The following is a 24,727-nucleotide window of genomic DNA, read 5'->3' as shown; positions in this document are numbered from 1 at the left end:
TATGTGACCATTCGAGTTTCATTGTGTCATTTAGATCCAGAAAGTGTTTTTTTGAGTCACCAAGCTCTCCGAGCAGATTCATAATATAATTAATATTCGACATAACCAGCTCGAGCGTCGTCCTCTCCCGCGTGCACGCGCTGTGTAATAACGCGCGCCCGAAACGCGTCACTACAGACGGACTAACTGCACCCACACACCGGACGCGAATAGCGTTTTACGCGCGTAACGCGTCTTTGCATTAGGCTTGTTTGAGATGCGCCTTGCCTCGCCTGTAATGTAGTCGAGAGTAGGCGGCTGCAGTGATGGGAGGAGTGAAAAAAGTGCAGGCAAGCCGGACAGTTCTCTCTTCTCACAGTGGATCTGACCGTGGATCTGACAGCTGTGAGATCAAAGATGGATATCGCGGGATTCACGGAATTCACGCTCGTGCACAGTGTTGGTAATAAACTGGATGTAATTTAAGTTCTGTTGCTTTTATATGAAAATAAATATAGCTAATGAACAAGACACCCAAAGCACTTATTCAATCCCTCCCACTCCAAATAGGCTACGTGTTTATCAATCATTTGTTTCTTTACTACAGACGTGTTTTTATATATGGCCTATATATATATATTTTTGTATATATATATAAAAATGACATAATCACATAATCCATAGAGATCGCACTGTCAGAGAGTTTGGGAATACTCACACATAATTTATACACATAAAAACACGAAATCAGAGTTTTAAATTCAAACATTTCAAAAAAGAACAATACACGGTTGTTTAAACCAATGAGCTTGAAGCTGTGTCGTCAGCAAGTCGTTTCCCATCATGCTTTTGAACCGCGCAGTCGGTGGAGAGCAACTGCGCGCGACTGCAGAATCCGACAGGTGTGCCTTGCGCTCGCGAGAGATTTTTGACATACGTCAGCATGACATCAGAGCCAGGCGGAACGCAGTCGGACACATTTCTAACCGGCATGCATCTCGCGGTGATCACCGGTGATCGGTTCTGCGCAGATTTTGCTCATCTCAAACAAGCCTATTGACTTAACATTGAAATGACTCGCGCCTGACGCGCTATTCGCGTCCGGTGTGAACGCACCATAAAACTGATCATATCGATGATCATTTATGCATTAATACATGACGAAATTACAATCATATGTGTAGATTAAAGAGCAGACACAGATAAACCTGTCGATGTAACTGCTACACGATTTATAACTGATAGTTCGTAGGCTATGATATAAGTGAAAAATAAGCATATCGTGCAAAAGTTCATTTATTTCAGTAATTCAACTTAAAAGGTGAAACTAATATATTATATAGACTCATTACATGCAAAGTGAGATATTTCAAGCCTTTATTTGTTATAATTTTGATGATTATGGCTTACAGCTTATGAAAACCTAAATATGTTCTGATATTTTGAATCTGAGTTTTTTCATAAGCTGTAAGCCATAATCATCAAAATTATAACAATATAATATAAAATAACAGCTTTACACTGTAAAAATAAAATAAAAACACGGTCAAATGACTGCGGCTGAACAAACAAACAAAAACCGTAAAATGACAGTAAAATATCAATATTCAAACAAGGAAAAACATGTAAAGTAAGTGTTTTATACACCTTTTAAAGAAAAATTCTGCAAAATTGTAGTTCGTGCAGGATCATGGCGATTATTATTTTCTAATACAGATATTAAACTTGAAAGACGAATATTGTTATGTGATTATATGATAATCTTTTATTATTAATATATGATAATTGTTATTATTAAATGTGTGCCAAACTGTAAAATTGAAGTAGCCTACAAACACAAATATAATGCACAATATTGTTATATAAAGTTGCCCAGAGTGACAAAACGGGTTCGATGATATTCGTGATTCCCGAGAGCAAAGATCGAGTATCGAGCGCACCATCTCACACACACACACACACACACACACACACACACACACACACACACACACACACACACACACACATTTGTGTAATTTGTGCGAGTGTCATATTTCATCTAAATGTAAAAGAGAGTTTAAATCCTTCTGTTTTCTTTCAACTGTAAATCTGTTTACTTTCATCAAAGTTTCCATTAAAATACTCTATAGAAATTTTCCACGCACATATCGTGATTTGTAAATCAATAAAAATAAATAAAATAAACTACACTATGAATGTGCGCACATTAATGCCGCGGTTTTTATTTTTTCATGTGTTTCGGGCCACAAACTAAAAAGCGGGGCTAGTTGTCACACACTTCAGCATGACGAAACTACTGTTGCCATATCAACACACACAGAGGAAATATTGCGCCGAAATTCAGGAATCCTTGGAATTTTTAAGCATTTATTTAACCATAGCAAAAGTGAATTTCTTACTTATGTTTATTTTTCATCTCCATTTTTTTTTAAATTAGACAAATCTGATATTATTTTAATGTCCAATATGTTATTTAACAGTAATGCATGTTGTCACACTGCGTTGCAATGAGCCTCTATAAGAATATGATTATGTTCTATACTATTATGAATTATGAGAAAACATGAGAAAAAATGTGAATAAAGATTGAGAGTCAATGTTCAGAAATGATTAATTATGATTATGTTTTTTATAACTATGCTGTATATCTGTGTTTCCGTGTGTTCATTGTCAAGCTCAACAATTAGTTTGCTTTTAATTATAAAAAAAATGCAATCATTTTATATTAAAAAGTTAATAAAAGTATTTTATAGACAAAATATTTTAGTTTGTCTTGTACATTTGTTTGATTAGATCAGATTTTAATCTGTCATATGGTCATGTTATGGGGCATGTTGTCACAGTTCACTTCCGTTCTCTCGGGATAAATCAGGAATAAAGTGTACACTGTATTAATGAAACACACAATTGTGCTAGACGTCGGAAATTAATGTGGGACATAATAAATCATCTGAACCCTAAAAAGATTACACAGACTGAGAAAGTCGAAGAGCGATGTTGTGCCCGCTCTCTCCTAATTTATATATATATATATATACTGTTATTTATGCACAATAGTTCGTATATCGTGTTAAGTGTGTTAGCTAGTTTGATATGAGCCAATGATTGGCCAGAGGTGTCGTAGGAGAAGCTACACGTTTAATAGCCTCTTCTTTATTTCTCTGTTTTTCCCTGAGAGTCTTTAAAAGCATATGGTTTATAAGCATAATGATATTCCTGATAAACTCCTGTGAAGCTGCAGAAAACTTTAATCTGGGTAGAGCTGTGTTTATTGTGTATGCATGATGGCCTAAATATTTCCAAAATTGCACACATGCATGAAAATATGTTAATGTCCTTTAAACATATTTTAATGATTATCTTAATAGGCCATGATGATGATTGCATGTGATAAACAATTTAATGTCTATATAACCTTGATTCTTTTCCCAAAGAAGATTGACTTGTGCCGATAAATATCCCTGTACACTTTTATTTTCACTTTGTTTTAAACAAGGCATGTGTATTTATGTTTGTAATAATACAAGTTAGCTGTAAATTACATTTTATTATGTTTAGATCACGTGTGTGTGTGTAAATAAAGTGTTTTTGTCACGAAATGTCACAGAATCAGTTGCTTTTTTACACTAAATGAAACTACGATCATGATGATTTTTTTATATTTGCAGTAAACGTGAAAACGACTAAATAGTCTATTATTTTAGCTGCTGAATAATCTTCTTTATTGTTCTGGGAAACTTAAACTAAAACATTGTGATGATGAAATGAAATGGCCCCTGCTGCCATCTCCACACAGTGAACACACACACACGCATTGGCTCCTCCCCCCGAGTGACGTCAGCTGCCGCTCGCGCTATACGTTCAGGATGCAGTTTCATTCATTCCTTCATTCATCTCATTTAGCAAACGACCCGCTTAAGGTAAGATGTGTTTTATATACAGCCTATATTATATGTTTAAATGCAGTTTGACCCTGAACCGTTTTCCTGATTGCCAGGTTCATAAACCATAGATAGGCATATTGCCAAAAAAGATGAAGTATTCTTGCAGAAGAAGAAGGGATGCTGGAGTGTAACATGTTTACTATGAACAACGCGCGTGACTCTTCTGAACATGTATAACTTGCGCGCCTGTAAAGTAAATCAGCGACTCGTTGTTCCTGATGCTGGACATGATCTCAAATGCTGTTTTTAATATTCTTTATCATCATCAGCATCTGCAGCCTCCTCGTTTCCCGCGCGGGTCCTCGAAATACTCTTTCACTTTTCAAAGCCGCAAAAAAAAGTCTGAAATATCTTTTTAAAAACAGTTTTAATCGTAGCTAATGTCCTTCATCTTTCTGATCACTCTGAGAAATTCAGCTCTAGTCAAGTACATTTTTCAATATAGCGAAATAGCCTCTTCTTTTTTTACATCACAAAGATCTGGCAATAAAGTAGGCTACATTGACTAAATTATCATTTTCGCCGCAGTAATGACGCTATAATGCCTCGCTAGAACGCGATCGCTTCGCTATGACGCTTCCTGGTTTTGTTCTGTTGCGAGCGCACGTGTGTGATCTATGCTTTTTTTTAAACACACGATCAGTGTTTTTCATCATCAGAGATGCACACGATAGTCGGAAATAGACTGTGTGTGTGTGTGTGTGTGTGTGTGTGTGTGTGTGTGTGTGTGTGTGTGTGTGTGTGTGTGTGTGTGTGTGTGTGTGTGTGTGTGTGTGTGCGCCACTGTGGCACACACACACGACCGTCAGATTTCAACGCTGAAATTCACACTGTTGGTCACCATTGACTTTTTGGACTAAAAGCACAAGTACGATCTACTTTAAAAGCTGACACCTGGCAATTTATTTTAAATTTAGAATTAATTAGTGTCACAATGAAAAAAATGGTTATAAGTAGCTTCAACGTATTGGTAAAGTTATTAAAAAATGTATTTTTATGAAATATCTTCAGGAAAATAAAATTGAAGTTGGCATTGAATCAATCTAGAAATGCGGAGAACCCGATGCGCGGGCCGTCCTGCTTCCCTGCTCAGCGTCGCAGGCGCGGGTTATGGACGACTCGCCACTCCATGTCCCTGCATATGAGGAGCTGGAGGAGTCAGTATGGCTAGAGGTTTGGACCAGTGGAAGTGGATCTGTTTGCGTCTCGAGACACTGTCCCACTAAGCAAAATGATGTCCAAAACACGTCTTTTCAACGTCTTTGTCACAAAAGTCGGACGTTGACAAGACGGCCACTGAGGAGCCAGAATGAAAATTTTTATGACGTCTTTTTTTGATGTGTTCTGCACGTCCGATTTAGACGTTCATGAACCCTTAGTTCGTACAAGATTAAAAACTAGTTCAAATGTGGTCATTGTGGACATATTTTCAACATCATTTATGGTCTCATTTAGACATAATCACTTTGACTATTGTCAGATGATCTTAGTGAGATAAGATAATAAGATAATATATACTTTATTGTCCGGAGAAGGGAAATTTGTTTTGGACTCTGTCCAGTCCACAGCTTTAGGCTACAGAGACAACACAAAACACAAAGTTACAAAGAATAAACATATCTCAACACCTCCTCTCATATAGTTACAACTCACATATTGCGAGTTCTTAGAAGTATGCATATTGCACAAATGAGATCATGCACACACACCACTACCCTGCAAATCCACAACTAACATATTACACACTCCATACGGTCTAAAATAGCACAACTAACATATTACACACTCCATACGGTCTAAAATAGCACAACTAACATATTACACACTCCATACGGTCCAAAATAGCACAACTAACATATTACACACTCCATACGGTCCAAAATAGCACAACTAACATATTACACACTCCATACGGTCTAAAATAGCACAACTAACATATTACACACTCCATACGGTCCAAAATAGCACAACTAACATATTACACACTCCATACGGTCTAAAATAGCACAACTAGCATATTACACACTCCATACTGTCTAAAATAGCACAACTAACATATTACACACTCCATACGGTCCAAAATAGCACAACTAACATATTACACACTCCATACGGTCTAAAATAGCACAACTAACATATTACACACTCCATACGGTCCAAAATAGCACAACTAACATATTACACACTCCATACGGTCTAAAATAGCACAACTAACATATTACACACTCCATACGGTCCAAAATAGCACAACTAACATATTACACACTCCATACGGTCTAAAATAGCACAACTGACATATTACACACTCCATACGGTCTAAAATAGCACAACTAACATATTACACACTCCATACGGTCCAAAATAGCACAACTAGCATATTACTGTCACAGGTCGAGGTGGGCCAAGCCAGACTGCACCCACCCCTAGACCAGGATCACCCTGAGGAGCGTGTCAAAGGAGGAGGCAGGAGACAGGAATAAAAAGAATGACAGGCTTTATTAAATATAAAAACAATTTGAAAATCCTAATCTAAAATTCCTCTTCCTTCCTCTTCCCAGGAATCCAAGGCAAGTGGGGGGTCAGGCTCACTTCCTTCTGGCGCTGGTGCCAACTCGCAGTGGCAGGTACTGAACAGGTGGGTATCACAGGTGAGTAAATGAGTCAGGCTTACTTCCTTCTGGCGCTGGTGCCAACTCACAGTGGTAGGTACTGAACAGGTGGGTATCACAGGAGTTGTAAAGGGCGGGCACTTCGCACCATACAGGTGGGTTTCAGGGCTACAGCAGACTCAAGTCACAAGCGGAGCGGGGCTTTGGCTGGCCCAGACAGAATCAACGCTTCAAATAGAGGTGAATAGCTCTCACATGGGTGGCAGGAGACAGAGTCAATAGCTGAACAGGGCTTTCACTGGGACAGACAGCATTCAAACTTCAAGCAGAGGTAAACAGTTCTCACGTGAGTTGCAGGGGACAAAGTCACAAGCTGAGCGGGCGTTCACTGGAACAGACGGAGTCAACACTTCAAATAGAGGTGAACAGCTCTCACGTTGGTGGCAGGAGACAGAGTCATAAGCTGAGCAGGGCTTTCACTGGGGCAGACAGCATTCAAACTTCAAGCAGAGGTAAACAGTTCTCACGTGTGTTGCAGGGGACAAAGTCACAAGCTGAGCGGGCGTTCACTGGAACAGACGGAGTCAACACTTCAAATAGAGGTGAACAGCTCTCACGTTGGTGGCAGGAGACAGAGTCATAAGCTGAACAGGGCTTTCACTGGGGCAGACAGCACACAGACTTCAAGCAGAGATAAACAGTTCTCACGTGAGTTGCAGGGGACAAAGTCACAAGCTGAGCGGGCGTTCACTGGAACAGACGGAGTCAACACTTCAAATAGAGGTGAACAGCTCTCACGTTGGTGGCAGGAGACAGAGTCATAAGCTGAACAGGGCTTTCACTGGGGCAGACAGCATTCAAACTTCAAGCAGAGGTAAACAGTTCTCACGTGTGTTGCAGGGGACAAAGTCACAAGCTGAGCGGGCGTTCACTGGAACAGACGGAGTCAACACTTCAAATAGAGGTGAACAGCTCTCACAGGGGTGGCAGGAGACAAAGTCATAAGCTGAGCAGGGTTCTCACTGGGACAGACAGCATAAACTCCAAGCAGAGGAAAACAGTTCTCACGTGTAGTGGGCGCACGGGGGCTTTTCCTTCTGACATCCAACAGGTGACTGCAATCGATCTTGCTAGACTCTTATGATGGACGGTAGACCAGCATAACACATGGGGAGTGCACGGCGATAAAAGGTAAATCTTCCACACACACACGACAGTCCAATTCCAAACATGCAACGTGATGGGAAACGTCAATTTCAGCACTACAAATCCACTCTTCAAGTGCAAAGTAAGGCCAACACTCACCCAGAGGTCTCGATCTGAAGAGCCGATGACAGTCAGAGTTGGGACAGATGCAGTGAATAATTTCCTCACCACTACAAGCGGCTTCACTTCGCTGGTTTCAATGGCCGAGGGGGAGGCTAGAGATCGACAAGGAATCAGTCTATTTCACTCAGTGCGATGTATACAACGTGATCCAAGCACTTCAAACCAGTATCCAATTTAGTGTAGAAAACATGCGTTTATGAGATTCAATTTGTCAATCACTCATCTCACTCTTTCCCAGTCCAGACGACGAATTCCACTCTTCACAACTGCCCTCGGATCCCACAAGCAACACTCCTCTTCTTTCACGATGATCCTTCAGCTGCAACACTCCACAAACATTTCCCAACGGGAGAGAACCACACCAGATCGCCGGGGGAAGACAAAGAAACAACCACACAACGCGGAGAGAGAACACTCCAGATCAACGGAGGAGGAACAACAACCCCAACCTTCTCTTCCCCTTGTGTTTTATCCTCTCAAAATGCTGGCGTGGCCTCAATCAGGCACTCAAAGTGAAGTCCCCACACCTGTTGCCAATCTGCCGTTTAGTTGTCATGACAACAGACACACACACCGGCCCGGGGACAGTGTTACACTGAAAGTGCCCCGGCGGGAACACTTCTCTGGTGGAATCAGTTCCGGGGATTATTTGTCACCCCGTGACATTACACACTCCATACTGTCTAAAATAGCACAACTAACATATTACACACTCCATACGGTCCAAAATAGCACAACTAACATATTACACACTCCATACTGTCTAAAATAGCACAACTAACATATTACACACTCCATACGGTCTAAAATAGCACAACTAACATATTACACACTCCATACGGTCTAAAATAGCACAACTAACATATTACACACTCCATACGGTCCAAAATAGCACAACTAGCATATTACACACTCCATACTGTCTAAAATAGCACAACTAACATATTACACACTCCATACGGTCCAAAATAGCACAACTAACATATTACACACTCCATACTGTCTAAAATAGCACAACTAACATATTACACACTCCATACGGTCTAAAATAGCACAACTAACATATTACACACTCCATACGGTCTAAAATAGCACAACTAACATATTACACACTCCATACGGTCTAAAATAGCACAACTAACATATTACACACTCCATACGGTCTAAAATAGCACAACTAACATATTACACACTCCATACGGTCCAAAATAGCACAACTAGCATATTACACACTCCATACTGTCTAAAATAGCAGAACTAACATATTACACACTCCATACGGTCCAAAATAGCACAACTAACATATTACACACTCCATACGGTCTAAAATAGCACAACTAACATATTACACACTCCATACGGTCCAAAATAGCACAACTAACATATTACACACTCCATACGGTCCAAAATAGCACAACTAACATATTACACACTCCATACGGTCCAAAATAGCACAACTAACATATTACACACTCCATACGGTCCAAAATAGCACAACTAACATATTACACACTCCATACGGTCCAAAATAGCACAACTAACATATTACACACTCCATACGGTCTAAAATAGCACAACTAACATATTACACACTCCATACGGTCTAAAATAGCACAACTAACATATTACACACTCCATACGGTCCAAAATAGCACAACTAGCATATTACACACTCCATACTGTCTAAAATAGCACAACTAACATATTACACACTCCATACGGTCCAAAATAGCACAACTAACATATTACACACTCCATACTGTCTAAAATAGCACAACTAACATATTACACACTCCATACGGTCTAAAATAGCACAACTAACATATTACACACTCCATACGGTCCAAAATAGCACAACTAACATATTACACACTCCATACGGTCTAAAATAGCACAACTAACATATTACACACTCCATACGGTCTAAAATAGCACAACTAACATATTACACACTCCATACGGTCTAAAATAGCACAACTAACATATTACACACTCCATACGGTCTAAAATAGCACAACTAACATATTACACACTCCATACGGTCTAAAATAGCACAACTAACATATTACACACTCCATACGGTCTAAAATAGCACAACTAACATATTACACACTCCATACGGTCCAAAATAGCACAACTAACATATTACACACTCCATACGGTCCAAAATAGCACAACTAACATATTACACACTCCATACGGTCTAAAATAGCACAACTAACATATTACACACTCCATACGGTCTAAAATAGCTCAACTAACATATTACACACTCCATACGGTCTAAAATAGCACAACTAACATATTACACACTCCATACGGTCCAAAATAGCACAACTAACATATTACACACTCCATACGGTCTAAAATAGCACAACTAACATATTACACACTCCATACGGTCCAAAATAGCACAACTAACATATTACACACTCCATACGGTCTAAAATAGCACAACTAACATATTACACACTCCATACGGTCTAAAATAGCACAACTAACATATTACACACTCCATACGGTCTAAAATAGCACAACTAACATATTACACACTCCATACGGTCTAAAATAGCACAACTAACATATTACACACTCCATACGGTCTAAAATAGCACAACTAACATATTACACACTCCATACGGTCTAAAATAGCACAACTAACATATTACACACTCCATACGGTCCAAAATAGCACAACTAACATATTACACACTCCATACGGTCTAAAATAGCACAACTAACATATTACACACTCCATACGGTCTAAAATAGCACAACTAACATATTACACACTCCATACGGTCTAAAATAGCACAACTAACATATTACACACTCCATACGGTCCAAAATAGCACAACTAACATATTACACACTCCATACGGTCCAAAATAGCACAACTAACATATTACACACTCCATACGGTCTAAAATAGCACAACTAACATATTACACACTCCATACGGTCCAAAATAGCACAACTAACATATTACACACTCCATACGGTCTAAAATAGCACAACTAACATATTACACACTCCATACGGTCTAAAATAGCACAACTAACATATTACACACTCCATACGGTCTAAAATAGCACAACTAACATATTACACACTCCATACGGTCCAAAATAGCACAACTAACATATTACACACTCCATACGGTCTAAAATAGCACAACTAACATATTACACACTCCATACGGTCCAAAATAGCACAACTAACATATTACACACTCCATACGGTCTAAAATAGCACAACTAACATATTACACACTCCATACGGTCTAAAATAGCACAACTAACATATTACACACTCCATACGGTCTAAAATAGCACAACTAACATATTACACACTCCATACGGTCTAAAATAGCACTACTAACATATTACACACTCCATACGGTCTAAAATAGCACAACTAACATATTACACACTCCATACGGTCTAAAATAGCACAACTAACATACATATTACACACTCCATACGGTCTAAAATAGCACAACTAACATACATATTACACACTCCATACGGTCCAAAATAGCACAACTAACATATTACACACTCCATACGGTCTAAAATAGCACAACTAACATATTACACACTCCATACGGTCTAAAATAGCACAACTAACATATTACACACTCCATACGGTCTAAAATAGCACAACTAACATATTGCACACTCCATACGGTCTAAAATAGCACAACTAACATATTGCACACTCCATACGGTCCAAAATAGCACAACTAACATATTACACACTTCATACGGTCTAAAATAGCACAACTAACATATTACACACTCCATACGGTCCAAAATAGCACAACTAACATATTACACACTCCATACGGTCCAAAATAGCACAACTAACATATTGCACACTCCATACGGTCCAAAATAGCACAACTAACATATTACACACTCCATACGGTCTAAAATAGCACAACTAACATATTACACACTCCATACGGTCCAAAATAGCACAACTAACATATTACACACTCCATACGGTCTAAAAAAGCACAACTAACATATTACACACTCCATACGGTCTAAAATAGCACAACTAACATATTACACACTCCATACGGTCTAAAATAGCACAACTAACATATTACACACTCCATACGGTCTAAAATAGCACAACTAACATATTACACACTCCATACGGTCTAAAATAGCACAACTAACATATTACACACTCCATACGGTCTAAAATAGCACAACTAACATATTACACACTCCATACGGTCTAAAATAGCACAACTAACATATTACACACTCCATACGGTCTAAAATAGCACAACTAACATATTACACACTCCATACGGTCTAAAATAGCACAACTAACATATTACACACTCCATACGGTCTAAAATAGCACAACTAACATATTGCACACTCCATACGGTCTAAAATAGCACAACTAACATATTACACACTCCATACGGTCCAAAATAGCACAACTAACATATTACACACTCCATACGGTCCAAAATAGCACAACTAACATATTACACACTCCATACGGTCTAAAATAGCACAACTAACATATTGCACACTCCATACGGTCCAAAATAGCACAACTAACATATTACACACTCCATACGGTCCAAAATAGCACAACTAACATATTACACACTCCATACGGTCCGAAATAGCACAACTAACATATTACACACTCCATACGGTCTAAAATAGCACAACTAACATATTACACACTCCATACGGTCTAAAATAGCACAACTAACATATTACACACTCCATACGGTCCGAAATAGCACAACTAACATATTACACACTCCATACGGTCTAAAATAGCACAACTAACATATTACACACTCCATACGGTCTAAAATAGCACAACTAACATATTACACACTCCATACGGTCTAAAATAGCACAACTAACATATTACACACTCCATACGGTCTAAAATAGCACAACTAACATATTACACACTCCATACGGTCCAAAATAGCACAACTAACATATTACACACTCCATACGGTCTAAAATAGCACAACTAACATATTACACACTCCATACGGTCCAAAATAGCACAACTAACATATTACACACTCCATACGGTCCAAAATAGCACAACTAACATATTACACACTCCATACGGTCTAAAATAGCACAACTAACATATTACACACTCCATACGGTCCAAAATAGCACAACTAACATATTACACACTCCATACGGTCCACAATAGCACAACTAACATATTACACACTCCATACGGTCTAAAATAGCACAACTAACATATTACACACTCCATACGGTCTAAAATAGCACAACTAACATATTACACACTCCATACGGTCCAAAATAGCCATACGGTCTAAAATAGCACAACTAACATATTACACACTCCATACGGTCCAAAATAGCACAACTAACATATTACACACTCCATACGGTCCAAAATAGCACAACTAACATATTACACACTCCATACGGTCTAAAATAGCACAACTAACATATTACACACTCCATACGGTCCAAAATAGCACAACTAACATATTACACACTCCATACGGTCTAAAATAGCACAACTAACATATTACACACTCCATACGGTCTAAAATAGCACAACTAACATATTACACACTCCATACGGTCTAAAATAGCACAACTAACATATTACACACTCCATACGGTCCAAAATAGCACAACTAACATATTACACACTCCATACGGTCCAAAATAGCACAACTAACATATTACACACTCCATACGGTCTAAAATAGCACAACTAACATATTACACACTCCATACGGTCTAAAATAGCACAACTAACATATTACACACTCCATACGGCCTAAAATAGCACAACTAACATATTACACACTCCATACGGTCTAAAATAGCACAACTAACATATTACACACTCCATACGGTCTAAAATAGCACAACTAACATATTACACACTCCATACGGTCTAAAATAGCACAACTAACATATTACACACTCCATACGGTCTAAAATAGCACAACTAACATATTACACACTCCATACGGTCTAAAATAGCACAACTAACATATTACACACTCCATACGGTCTAAAATAGCACAACTAACATATTACACACTCCATCCGGTCCAAAATAGCACAACTAACATATTACACACTCCATACGGTCTAAAATAGCACAACTAACATATTACACACTCCATACGGTCCAAAATAGCACAACTAACATATTACACACTCCATACGGCCTAAAATAGCACAACTAACATATTACACACTCCATACGGTCTAAAATAGCACAACTAACATATTACACACTCCATACGGTCCAAAATAGCACAACTAACATATTACAACACTCCATACGGTCTAAAATAGCACAACTAACATATTACACACTCCATACGGTCTAAAATAGCACAACTAACATATTACACACTCCATACGGTCTAAAATAGCACAACTAACATATTACACACTCCATACGGTCTAAAATAGCACAACTAACATATTACACACTACATACGGTCCAAAATAGCACAACTAACATATTACACACTCCATACGGTCCAAAATAGCACAACTAACATATTACACACTCCATACGGTCTAAAATAGCACAACTAACATATTACACACTCCATACGGTCTAAAATAGCACAACTAACATATTACACACTACATACGGTCCAAAATAGCACAACTAACATATTACACACTCCATACGGTCCAAAATAGCACAACTAACATATTACACACTCCATACGGTCTAAAATAGCACAACTAACATATTACACACTCCATACGGTCTAAAATAGCACAACTAACATATTACACACTCCATACGGTCTAAAATAGCACAACTAACATATTACACACTCCATACGGTCTAAAATAGCACAACTAACATATTACACACTACATACGGTCTAAAATAGCACTACTAACATATTACACACTCCATACGGTCTAAAATAGCACTACTAACATATTACACACTCCATACGGTCCAAAATAGCACTACTAACATATTACACACTCCATACGGTCTAAAATAGCACAACTAACATATTACACACTCCATACGGTCTAAAATAGCACAACTAACATATTACACACTCCATACGGCCTAAAATAGCACAACTAACATATTACACACTCCATACGGTCTAAAATAGCACAACTAACATATTACACACTCCATACGGTCTAAAATAGCACAACTAACATATTACACACTCCATACGGCCTAAAATAGCACAACTAACATATTACACACTCCATACGGTCTAAAATAGCACAACTAACATATTACACACTCCATACGGTCTAAAATAGCACAACTAACATATTACACACTCCATACGGTCTAAAATAGCACAACTAACATATTACACACTCCATACGTTCACACTCCATACGGTCTAAAATAGCACAACTAACATATTACACACTCCATACGGTCCAAAATAGCACAACTAACATATTACACACTCCATACGGTCTAAAATAGCACAACTGACATATTACACACTCCATACGGTCTAAAATAGCACAACTGACATATTACACACTCCATACGGTCTAAAATAGCACAACTAACATATTACACACTCCATACGGTCTAAAATAGCACAACTGACATATTACACACTCCATACGGTCTAAAGTAGCACAACTAACATATTACACACTCCATACGGTCTAAAATAGCACAACTAACATATTACACACTCCATACGGTCTAAAATAGCACAACTAACATATTACACACTCCATATGGCCTACAATAGCACAACTAACATATTACACACTCCATACGGTCTAAAATAGCACAACTAACATATTACACACTCCATACGGTCTAAAATAGCACAACTAACATATTACACACTCCATATGGCCTACAATAGCACAACTAACATATTACACACTCCATACGGTCTAAAATAGCACAACTGACATATTACACACTCCATACGGTCTAAAATAGCACAACTAACATATTACACACTCCATACGGTCTAAAATAGCACAACTAACATATTACACACTCCATACGGTCTAAAATAGCACAACTAATATATTACACACTCCATACGGTCTAAAATAGCACAACTAACATATTACACACTCCATACGGTCTAAAATAGCACAACTAACATATTACACACTCCATACGGTCTAAAATAGCACAACTGACATATTACACACTCCATACGGTCTAAAATAGCACAACTAACATATTACACACTCCATACGGTCTAAAATAGCACAACTAACATATTACACACTTCTTACGGTCTAAAATAGCACAACTAACATATTACACACTCCATACGGTCCAAAATAGCACAACTGACATATTACACACTCCATACGGTCTAAAATAGCACAACTGACATATTACACACTCCATACGGTCTAAAATAGCACAACTAACATATTACACACTCCATACGGTCCAAAATAGCACAACTGACATATTACACACTCCATACGGTCTAAAATAGCACAACTAACATATTACACACTCCATACGGTCTAAAATAGCACAACTGACATATTACACACTCCATACGGTCTAAAATAGCACAACTAACATATTACACACTCCATACGGTCTAAAATAGCACAACTAACATATTACACACTTCTTACGGTCTAAAATAGCACAACTAACATATTACACACTCCATACGGTCTAAAATAGCACAACTGACATATTACACACTCCATACGGTCTAAAATAGCACAACTAACATATTACACACTCCATACGGTCTAAAATAGCACAACTAACATATTACACACTTCTTACGGTCTAAAATAGCACAACTAACATATTACACACTTCTTACGGTCTAAAATAGAACAACTAACATATTACACACTCCATACGGTCTAAAATAGCACAACTGACATATTACACACTCCATACGGTCTAAAATAGCACAACTGACATATTACACACTCCATACGGTCTAAAATAGCACAACTAACATATTACACACTCCATACGGTCTAAAATAGAACAACTAACATATTACACACTCCATACGGTCTAAAATAGCACAACTAACATATTACACACTCCATACGGTCTAAAATAGCACAACTGACATATTACACACTCCATACGGTCTAAAATAGCACAACTAACATATTACACACTCCATACGGTCTAAAATAGAACAACTGACATATTACACACTCCATATGGCCTACAATAGCACAACTAACATATTACACACTCCATACGGTCTAAAATAGCACAACTAACATATTACACACTCCATATGGCCTACAATAGCACAACTAACATATAAGAATTAGAATTAACAGAGGTTTAGATGTTGATATTTGTTTAATTTGAAGTTTCACCATTGTGGTGATCAGTGTTTGCTTTAGTTTGCTTGGTCCCCTTTCCTTCTACTTTAGCTTTTCTTTGGCTGCTGTACTTGTGTGTATGTAACATAATTGTTGTTGCAGAGAAAAGCCAAGATACAGTATGAGGCTTTATCAGCTCATGTTGATGATGACATAATCATGAAAAAATGGGCATCCAATAGTGTATTTAAAGTATTGTGTTTATATTTGGCATTCATATTAACCAACCTTGTGGATCTGCATTATTTGTGCTGATAGCATGAAAATTATCACTTGCTTGAAGGTAGAAAAAAAGCATATGCACATGAACAGTTTGAGCAAGGGTTTGTATCATCTAGTCACACACAGACATAGAGATTTTGGATATGAATCACCATAACGGTGACAATAAAAACAAAAAAGCTTGGGAATTAAGGATGAGGTTAAAAGCTACCCATCATGCATTGCAGCATGAAGCTTTTTTTTATTGTCACCATTGTTGTGACTCATATGCAAAATATTGATGTCTGTATGTGACTAAATGATACATTCGCTCAAAACATCATGCGCACATGTTTTTTATACACCTTCAAAGAAGTGTTAATTTTAAGGTTTTTGGTTCCAATATTGCAGCCACAAAGATGGTGGTTATGAATGCCAAAGTATCTGACAACATCAGATGCTACTTTTGTGATGATTTCACCATCATCAATAAGCTGAAAACACCTGATCTCCAAATTGTTTGCTTTATATGCCACAACAATTGTGTTATACAAACACAATTAAAGAAGTCAAACAAAAGCTAAAGTAGAAGGAAAGGGGACCAAGAGCCCAACTAAAGCAAACACTGATCACCACAATGCTGACACTTCAAATTAAACAAATATCAACATCTAAACCTCTGTTGGGGTTCACACCGGACGCGGAAGCGGCGCGGAACGGAAAATCATGCACGGTCCGGCGCGTGCCTGTTCACACCAGACGCGTATTCTTCACGGAGGTCGACAAGCGCTTCTGCTCAGTTGTTGTTTATTCAGAGCTATTTTTTTTACATCATGGGTAAGTAAATAACCTCATAAAATGAATACACCTTGTTTCTGTAACCAAGAAGTTTGTACACTTCTTTTATTAATCCGTTGTCGAGACACACACGCAGCCAGAGAGAGAATATGGTAGACAGTAGTAGTGTAGATACCGTTGAAATATACATCCTCTCTTCAAATTTATTAAATCTATTTTCCTCTTCCTGTTGCAGTGCGAGTAATTTGACATCATTCATTTTCACTTATCAACTCCTGCCTGCCTCTCTCGCTGTTTCCCTGTTTGTTTGTGTGTTCTCGCGGTATTTTAATTTGAAAATTGACGCGGATCATTCGCGGTTCGCGCAAAAAATAGACTAGACGCCGAAACTGGCGCTTCACGGCGCGGGCCGGCCGCAGCATGCCGCGGCGCTCCGCGTCTGGTGTGAACGACACCATAGGTTAACATGGGCGCCGAAAGGAAGCGGCCTCCGTTCCGCGCCACTACCGTGTCGCTTCTGCGTGCGGTGTGAACCCGGCGTTCTCACTAAGATCATCTGACAATAGTCAAAGTGATTATGTCTAAATGAGACCATAAATGATGTTGAAAGTATGTCCACAATGGCCACATTTGAACTAGTTTTTAATCTTGTACGAAGGGTCCATGAACGTCTAAATCGGACGTGCAGAACACGTCAAAAAAAGACGTCATAAAAACTTTCATTCTGGCTCCTCAGTGGACGTCTTTTCAACGTCCGACTTTTCTGACAAAGACGTTGAAAAGACGTATTTTGGACATCATTTTGCTTAGTGGGCGTGGTTCTCCCTCACACATCAGCCCGCTGGGGTTGGATGCCATGGTGCAGACGTGGCCGAGGCTGTTACCCCAATCGCTCTGTTCCCGGGAGTTCTAGAGAGGGTCAGTTTACCACTAGTAGCCCGTTGTGGCCGGCCCAAGTATGGTTCTCCGACATTATATTGCTCCTAGACGGCCCTCCATGGGAGATTCCTATCAGGAGGGACCCGCTGACGCAGGCAATAGTTCCCCCTCGGCCAGAGCTGTGGAAACTGTGGGTCTGGCCCCTGAGCGGCACAGTACCGAGAGCCCGGCCTGTCAGCAGGAGTAGTCGAGACCATACTTTGGCTCTATATTAAAAATATATCTAAATTACGCCATATGCTCTCATTGACAAATGCTGACAAATAATTCATGCGTTCATGACCTCAAGGCTAGATTATTGTAATGCTCTACTGGGTGGTTGCCCTGCACGCTTAATAAACAAACTACAGCTGGTCCAAAACGCAGCAGCTCGAGTTCTTACCAGAACCAGGAAGTATGACCATATTAGCCCCGTTCTGTCAACACTGCATTGGCTGCCTATTAAACATCGTATACATTTTAAAATATTGCTGATTACTTACAAAGCACTAAATGGTTTTGCTCCGCAGTACTTGAGCGAGCTCTTAACGCATTATAGTCCTTCACGTCTATTGCGATCTCAAAATTCCGGCCAGTTAATAATACCTAAAATATCAAAAATCGACTGCTGGCAGTAGATCTTTTTCCTACTTAGCACCAAAACTTTGGATCAGACTTCCTAACATTGTCCGGGAAGCAGACACACTCTGTCAGTTCAAATCTAGATTAAAGAGATCTCTTTGGCCTAGCATTCACATAATGCATTATAGACTTCTATAACTCAATGTTAGGCTGCAAAGATTAGGTCAGCCGGAACTGGGAACACTTCCCATAAATCCTGATGTACTCGTTACATCATAAGAAGAATGGCATCTATGCTAATTTTAGTGTCTTTGTTTATCCCGAGGTTTTCCCGCAGCCTGCCGGATCCAGGTCCAGATCTGATGAAGGACCTTCGCCTGGACCCGTTGACACCGCACCGTTGAAGTGCCAACTAGCCTCTCCCTATGGAGGATCCCTGTACCACTCTACAGATAAAGCATTCTGGAAATTTCGCGTATCTCCCCGTAGTGATCAAATAAAATTCTGTATCAAATTTATAGGCAGGACAAGTAGTTTAAGGCTTGGTTTGTAGAGAATTACAAACATGCGCACATATATTCAAAAGCACATAGAATTAATTCTTGATGCGCACGTGAGCGCCATCAGCGTTTCTCACAGGTTCGCGTTTAAAGTCTGTGTAGAGAGAACGGTGTCGTCTTAGCGGCCCCTAATTTAATAACAAATTATCCTTTCGACGGAAGTGAATCAATCAAAACTAACTTTAGCTGGAAAGTAACATTATTCAAGAACCGCTATAAAGCCAAAACAATCTGTTACCTTAAATTATACGTTTATCTCTGTAAAGCAGATTTGAATCAATCTACATTGTTAAAAGCGCTATATAAATGAAGATGACTTGACTTGACTCTAGAGCTCCCTCCACGAGGAAATTGTACGGCCTAAAATTGAATGTTTTCACCGTTTGGTGTAGAGAGCGTGAGGTGGACCCAGTTAACTGCCTGGTGGCTTCAGTGCTGGAGCTCCTCCAAGATCGCTTCTCGGCTGGTCTTACCCCGTCCACACTCAAGGTGTACCTGCCATTGCTGCTTCCCACGCTCCTCTGGGTGATGGGCCTCTGGGAGACATCAGCTGGTCGTGCGGTTCCTCCGGGGGTCTCGGAGGATGAGGCCTGCGGCTCGTACCAGGGTTCCCTCATGGGACCTGGCAGTGGTTCTTGAAGGCCTGGTCAAGGCCCCCTTCTAACCTCTGGAGTCGGCTGAGGCCAAGAACCTTTCCCTCAAGGTAGCCTTTTTATCAGCCATTACTTCTCTGAGGAGAGTAGGAGATCTTCAGGCGCTCTCTATATCTCACGGGTGCCTGTAGGGCTATCTTGCATCTCAGGCCGGCCTGTGGGCCTAAAGTAGCATCTAATGTGGCCCGGCCTACGGTTCTGCAGGTGTTTCATCCTCCACCTCAGGTGATGGCGGATGAGGAAAGGCTTCATTTGCTCTGCACTATCTTTAAAAATGTATCTTCAGAATTCTTTATGGCGGAAGTCAGACCAGTTGCTGGTGTCATTCAGGTCACCCAAGAAGGGGCTTCCCGCATCCAAACAAAGCATCAGCAATTGGATTGTTCAGGCTATATCTATGGCATATCAGGTGCGCAGTTTGCATTCACCTTTGGCCACAGCAGGATGGGTCACCCCTCACTCTTTTATTAGGTTCTACAGTCTGGACATCCCCTCTATGCCAGGCACTCTAGTGCTCTCATCCTAAGTGTGCGCTCACACCGGACGCAAATAGTGCGTCAAATTCGTGCATGCCGCGTCTAGTTATACGCTTGACCACTTTGTGTCCATTCGCGCGTCAAGAGCGAAATTGACTGGCATAAAAACATAAGTTTTAAGCTAAATTTACGCGCGTGAAGGCGAAAGTTTAAAAAGTTTAGAAACCCGTTGGCGGCCATCTTTTTACAAGATGTCTGATGTTGATCGATCATTTATCGAGAGAGTCACCGCTCTGTATTTGCTCTGGAGAGCAGAACGGTGGTGTGGGGATCATCGCAGTATTTGGGTCCACCAGACCCTTCGGAGGCGAACCCAGTTTGGTGAGTTTTTCACCATTTGCTCCAGGAGCTGCGCCTGGATGACGGCCGCTTTCAGCGGTACTTCCGCCTGTCCCGCGCCCAGTTTGATGACCTGCTGTCCCGCATCGGAGCGATCATAATTCTATGTCACTTTATGCCATGTGAAGCAAGCAGATTCCTGATTGGTTAACGCAGCATGAATTGACGCAGGAGTTCAGATTTTTCGACTTGGGCGGCAGACGGGAATTTGCGTCAAACGCGTGAACATACCATTAGTGTGCCTATGCGCAGCTTCACACTGGGGCAGGCAGGGCTCATTGTGGCATAGTGGGTACTCGTTCCCCAAAGTGTCGGTAGTCGACGCAGTTCGAGTTCCCTCGAAAGGGAACACCTCGGGTTACGACTGTAACCCTTACTCCCTGAGAAGGGAACGAAACACTGTGTCCCTCCGCCATCCCTTCCCCTCCCTGGGACTTGCTTCATCACAGAAGCTGACGCTGTTGTGTGCCGGCGTCCCTTTGTAGCTTCCGTGTATTCCGTCACACATTCAGTCATGACGCAACCTCAATGATTCACTTCCGTTGCAAAGATCATTAGTTATTAACTTACGGGCTGCTAACAGGACACCGTTCTAACAGAAAAACCTTAACACGCTCCGGCTGCTCATTCGCACGACAACAGTGGCTGGTGGCTCGAGAACGCAAACCCTAAAATAGATTCCAATCTACAAACGTTGAACATTTTAAAAAAAGTTATCTCAAGTTAAAAGTTATGTGCAAAGTTATCTCTGCACATGTGTATTACGTATTTAGTCTATATACTCAGGTATGCGCGTTTGAATATGTGCGTGGGCATGTAGTCTTTCTTTACAAAATGACCTCAACAAATTACTTGTCTGGCCTTAAAAATGTTTAATACAGAATTATTCATCGCGTCCTTGTAGCCATGTGAGCCGGAATTATCCCGACAAAGTATTATCTGTATAAAGGTAAAGGGAAGAAGGCCTTCACGGGGAGAGACTAGTGGACACTTCAGGACAGCGGTGTCGTTGTGTCCGGGCGCTGGTCCTTCATCAGATCTGGATACGGCCTGGATCCGGCAGGCTGCGGGAAAACCTCGGGATAGACAAAGAGACTAATATTAGTGTAGACGCCATCCTTCTTATGATGTACCGAGTACATCAGGATTTATGGGAAGTGTTCCCGGGCCCGGCTGACCTAAACTATGCAGCCTAACATTGAGTTATAGAAGTCTATAATGTGTTATGTGTATGCTATCTAGGTCAAAGAGATGTGTTTTTAGTCTAGATTTACATAGACAGTGCGTCTATGCTTCCTAATAATATCTCCTAATGGTAGCATGTACAGAGTGAACAGCAGCGGTCCTAGTACTGAGCCTTGTGGTACGCCATACTGAACTTGTGATTGATAAGACATCTCGTCATTTACTGCTACAAACTGATAACGGTCAGATAAGTATGATTTAAACCATGCTAGTGCAATTCCACTAATGCCAACATAATTTTCAAGTCTATTTAAAAGGATGTTGTGGTTGATAGTGTAAAATGCAGCACTAAGATCAAGTAACACTAATAGAGAGATACAACCACGATCGGATGATAAGAGCAAATCAAGTTGTATCATAAATTACATTATATGATTGATTAGAGATGGAGCTAACGCCTGAGGGACAGTGGACCTCAAGGGCAAGAGATTCCCACACCTGAGGTTGAAGACGAAAACTGTTCAGCAGTGAAAAAATATAAGAAACATATATGCCTCAATCTTAGGACACTTAGACCTGTTATACATGCGGCATATTTTTTTTATTTTTTTTGCATCAAACAGATCACAGAAACATTGATGACTTGGGCCTTTTTTTACCCTAATAGGTCATCATATCCCGGGAGGTACAACTCATAAAATCCAAACTATATCAAATATTGAAAAAAATCCATTGGATATGTTTTACTTAAGTCCAGATGACATCAAAAGGGACATGAAATAATTTTTCGATGATCATTTTCCACTCTTGCCTGTTTTAGGGGTAAACCGTAACATCGGTGCGAATCTCGGCTCCAGTGGCCTGGTCTAACATGCCCGTTTTAATGTGATGAGCATATTTAACCATAAATATGAATATTTTATTCTTCTGTGAACTCGTGTAGTGGAAAACAAGTTTGACGGTAGTCTCGCTTTCAGGAGCCACTAGAAAAAGACGTACACTTTCTAAAAAGAAATGAATACTTATGATTTCAATGTTTTAAATGTTTATGTATATTTTGTCATTCTATTTTGGATGTTTATTTGCCGTCAGTTGGTAAAATGCTGCAGGTAAAAAGCACTTCTGAATGTGAAAAGTTTTTTCAATTTATTTTTAGTTAAAAAAAAGAGAACTTAATGAAGAGAAATTACAGGAGATGAGACTAACATTTTCACCGCTTTAAATGCACATCATTACACCTTTTTCACACGTTTCCAAATTGTTTGCTCTAAAAAAACACCTGTCACGCAATATAATATGCAATAATTTGTTCTGTGATTTATATAACAGCTTCTTCTGCAACATGAACATCAGTGTGTCCTGCGGAGAGATTGAGACTGAGGAGGGGTTTGTGTTCAAACTTCCCTCTGATTTACTGAATCACACACTCAATGCAGACTGTGAGCAGGGCTGGTTCTCAGAGGTGAATATTATACACACACACACACACATACACACACACACAAACACACACTCACTCTTGATCCTCTTGTGTTTGGTGTGTTCAGGACGGACATCTGTTAGTAGATCCATCAGCTCCTGAAACACTGAGTGATCCTGTTACTTCAGTTTCATCTGATCGCCTCGTCACGTCTCGCTGTGTGAATCTGGATCATGAGATCCTCTGTGACGCTTCAGGAGTAAATCAACTCTCACACATCATTCCTCTGTTTTCATATTT

General features: G+C 39.7%; 1 long non-coding RNA gene across 1 annotated transcript; it reads left to right on the top strand.

Moving 5' to 3' along the window:
• The first annotated feature begins 3,871 nt into the window (after positions 1-3,871).
• LOC306994247 lies at positions 3,872-24,703 on the top strand. The gene is made up of 3 exons (XR_013796643.1): positions 3,872-3,902; positions 24,337-24,469; positions 24,555-24,703. It is a non-coding gene; the product is annotated as an uncharacterized lncRNA (long non-coding RNA).
• Positions 24,704-24,727: the final 24 nt, after the last annotated feature.

Source organism: Phoxinus phoxinus (assembly GCF_949152265.1).
Source record: "Phoxinus phoxinus genome assembly, contig: scaffold_75, whole genome shotgun sequence".
Lineage (NCBI taxonomy): Eukaryota > Metazoa > Chordata > Actinopteri > Cypriniformes > Leuciscidae > Phoxinus > Phoxinus phoxinus.
Note: the sequence above shows the minus strand (reverse complement) of the source record. Positions and strands in the feature narration are given on the sequence as shown.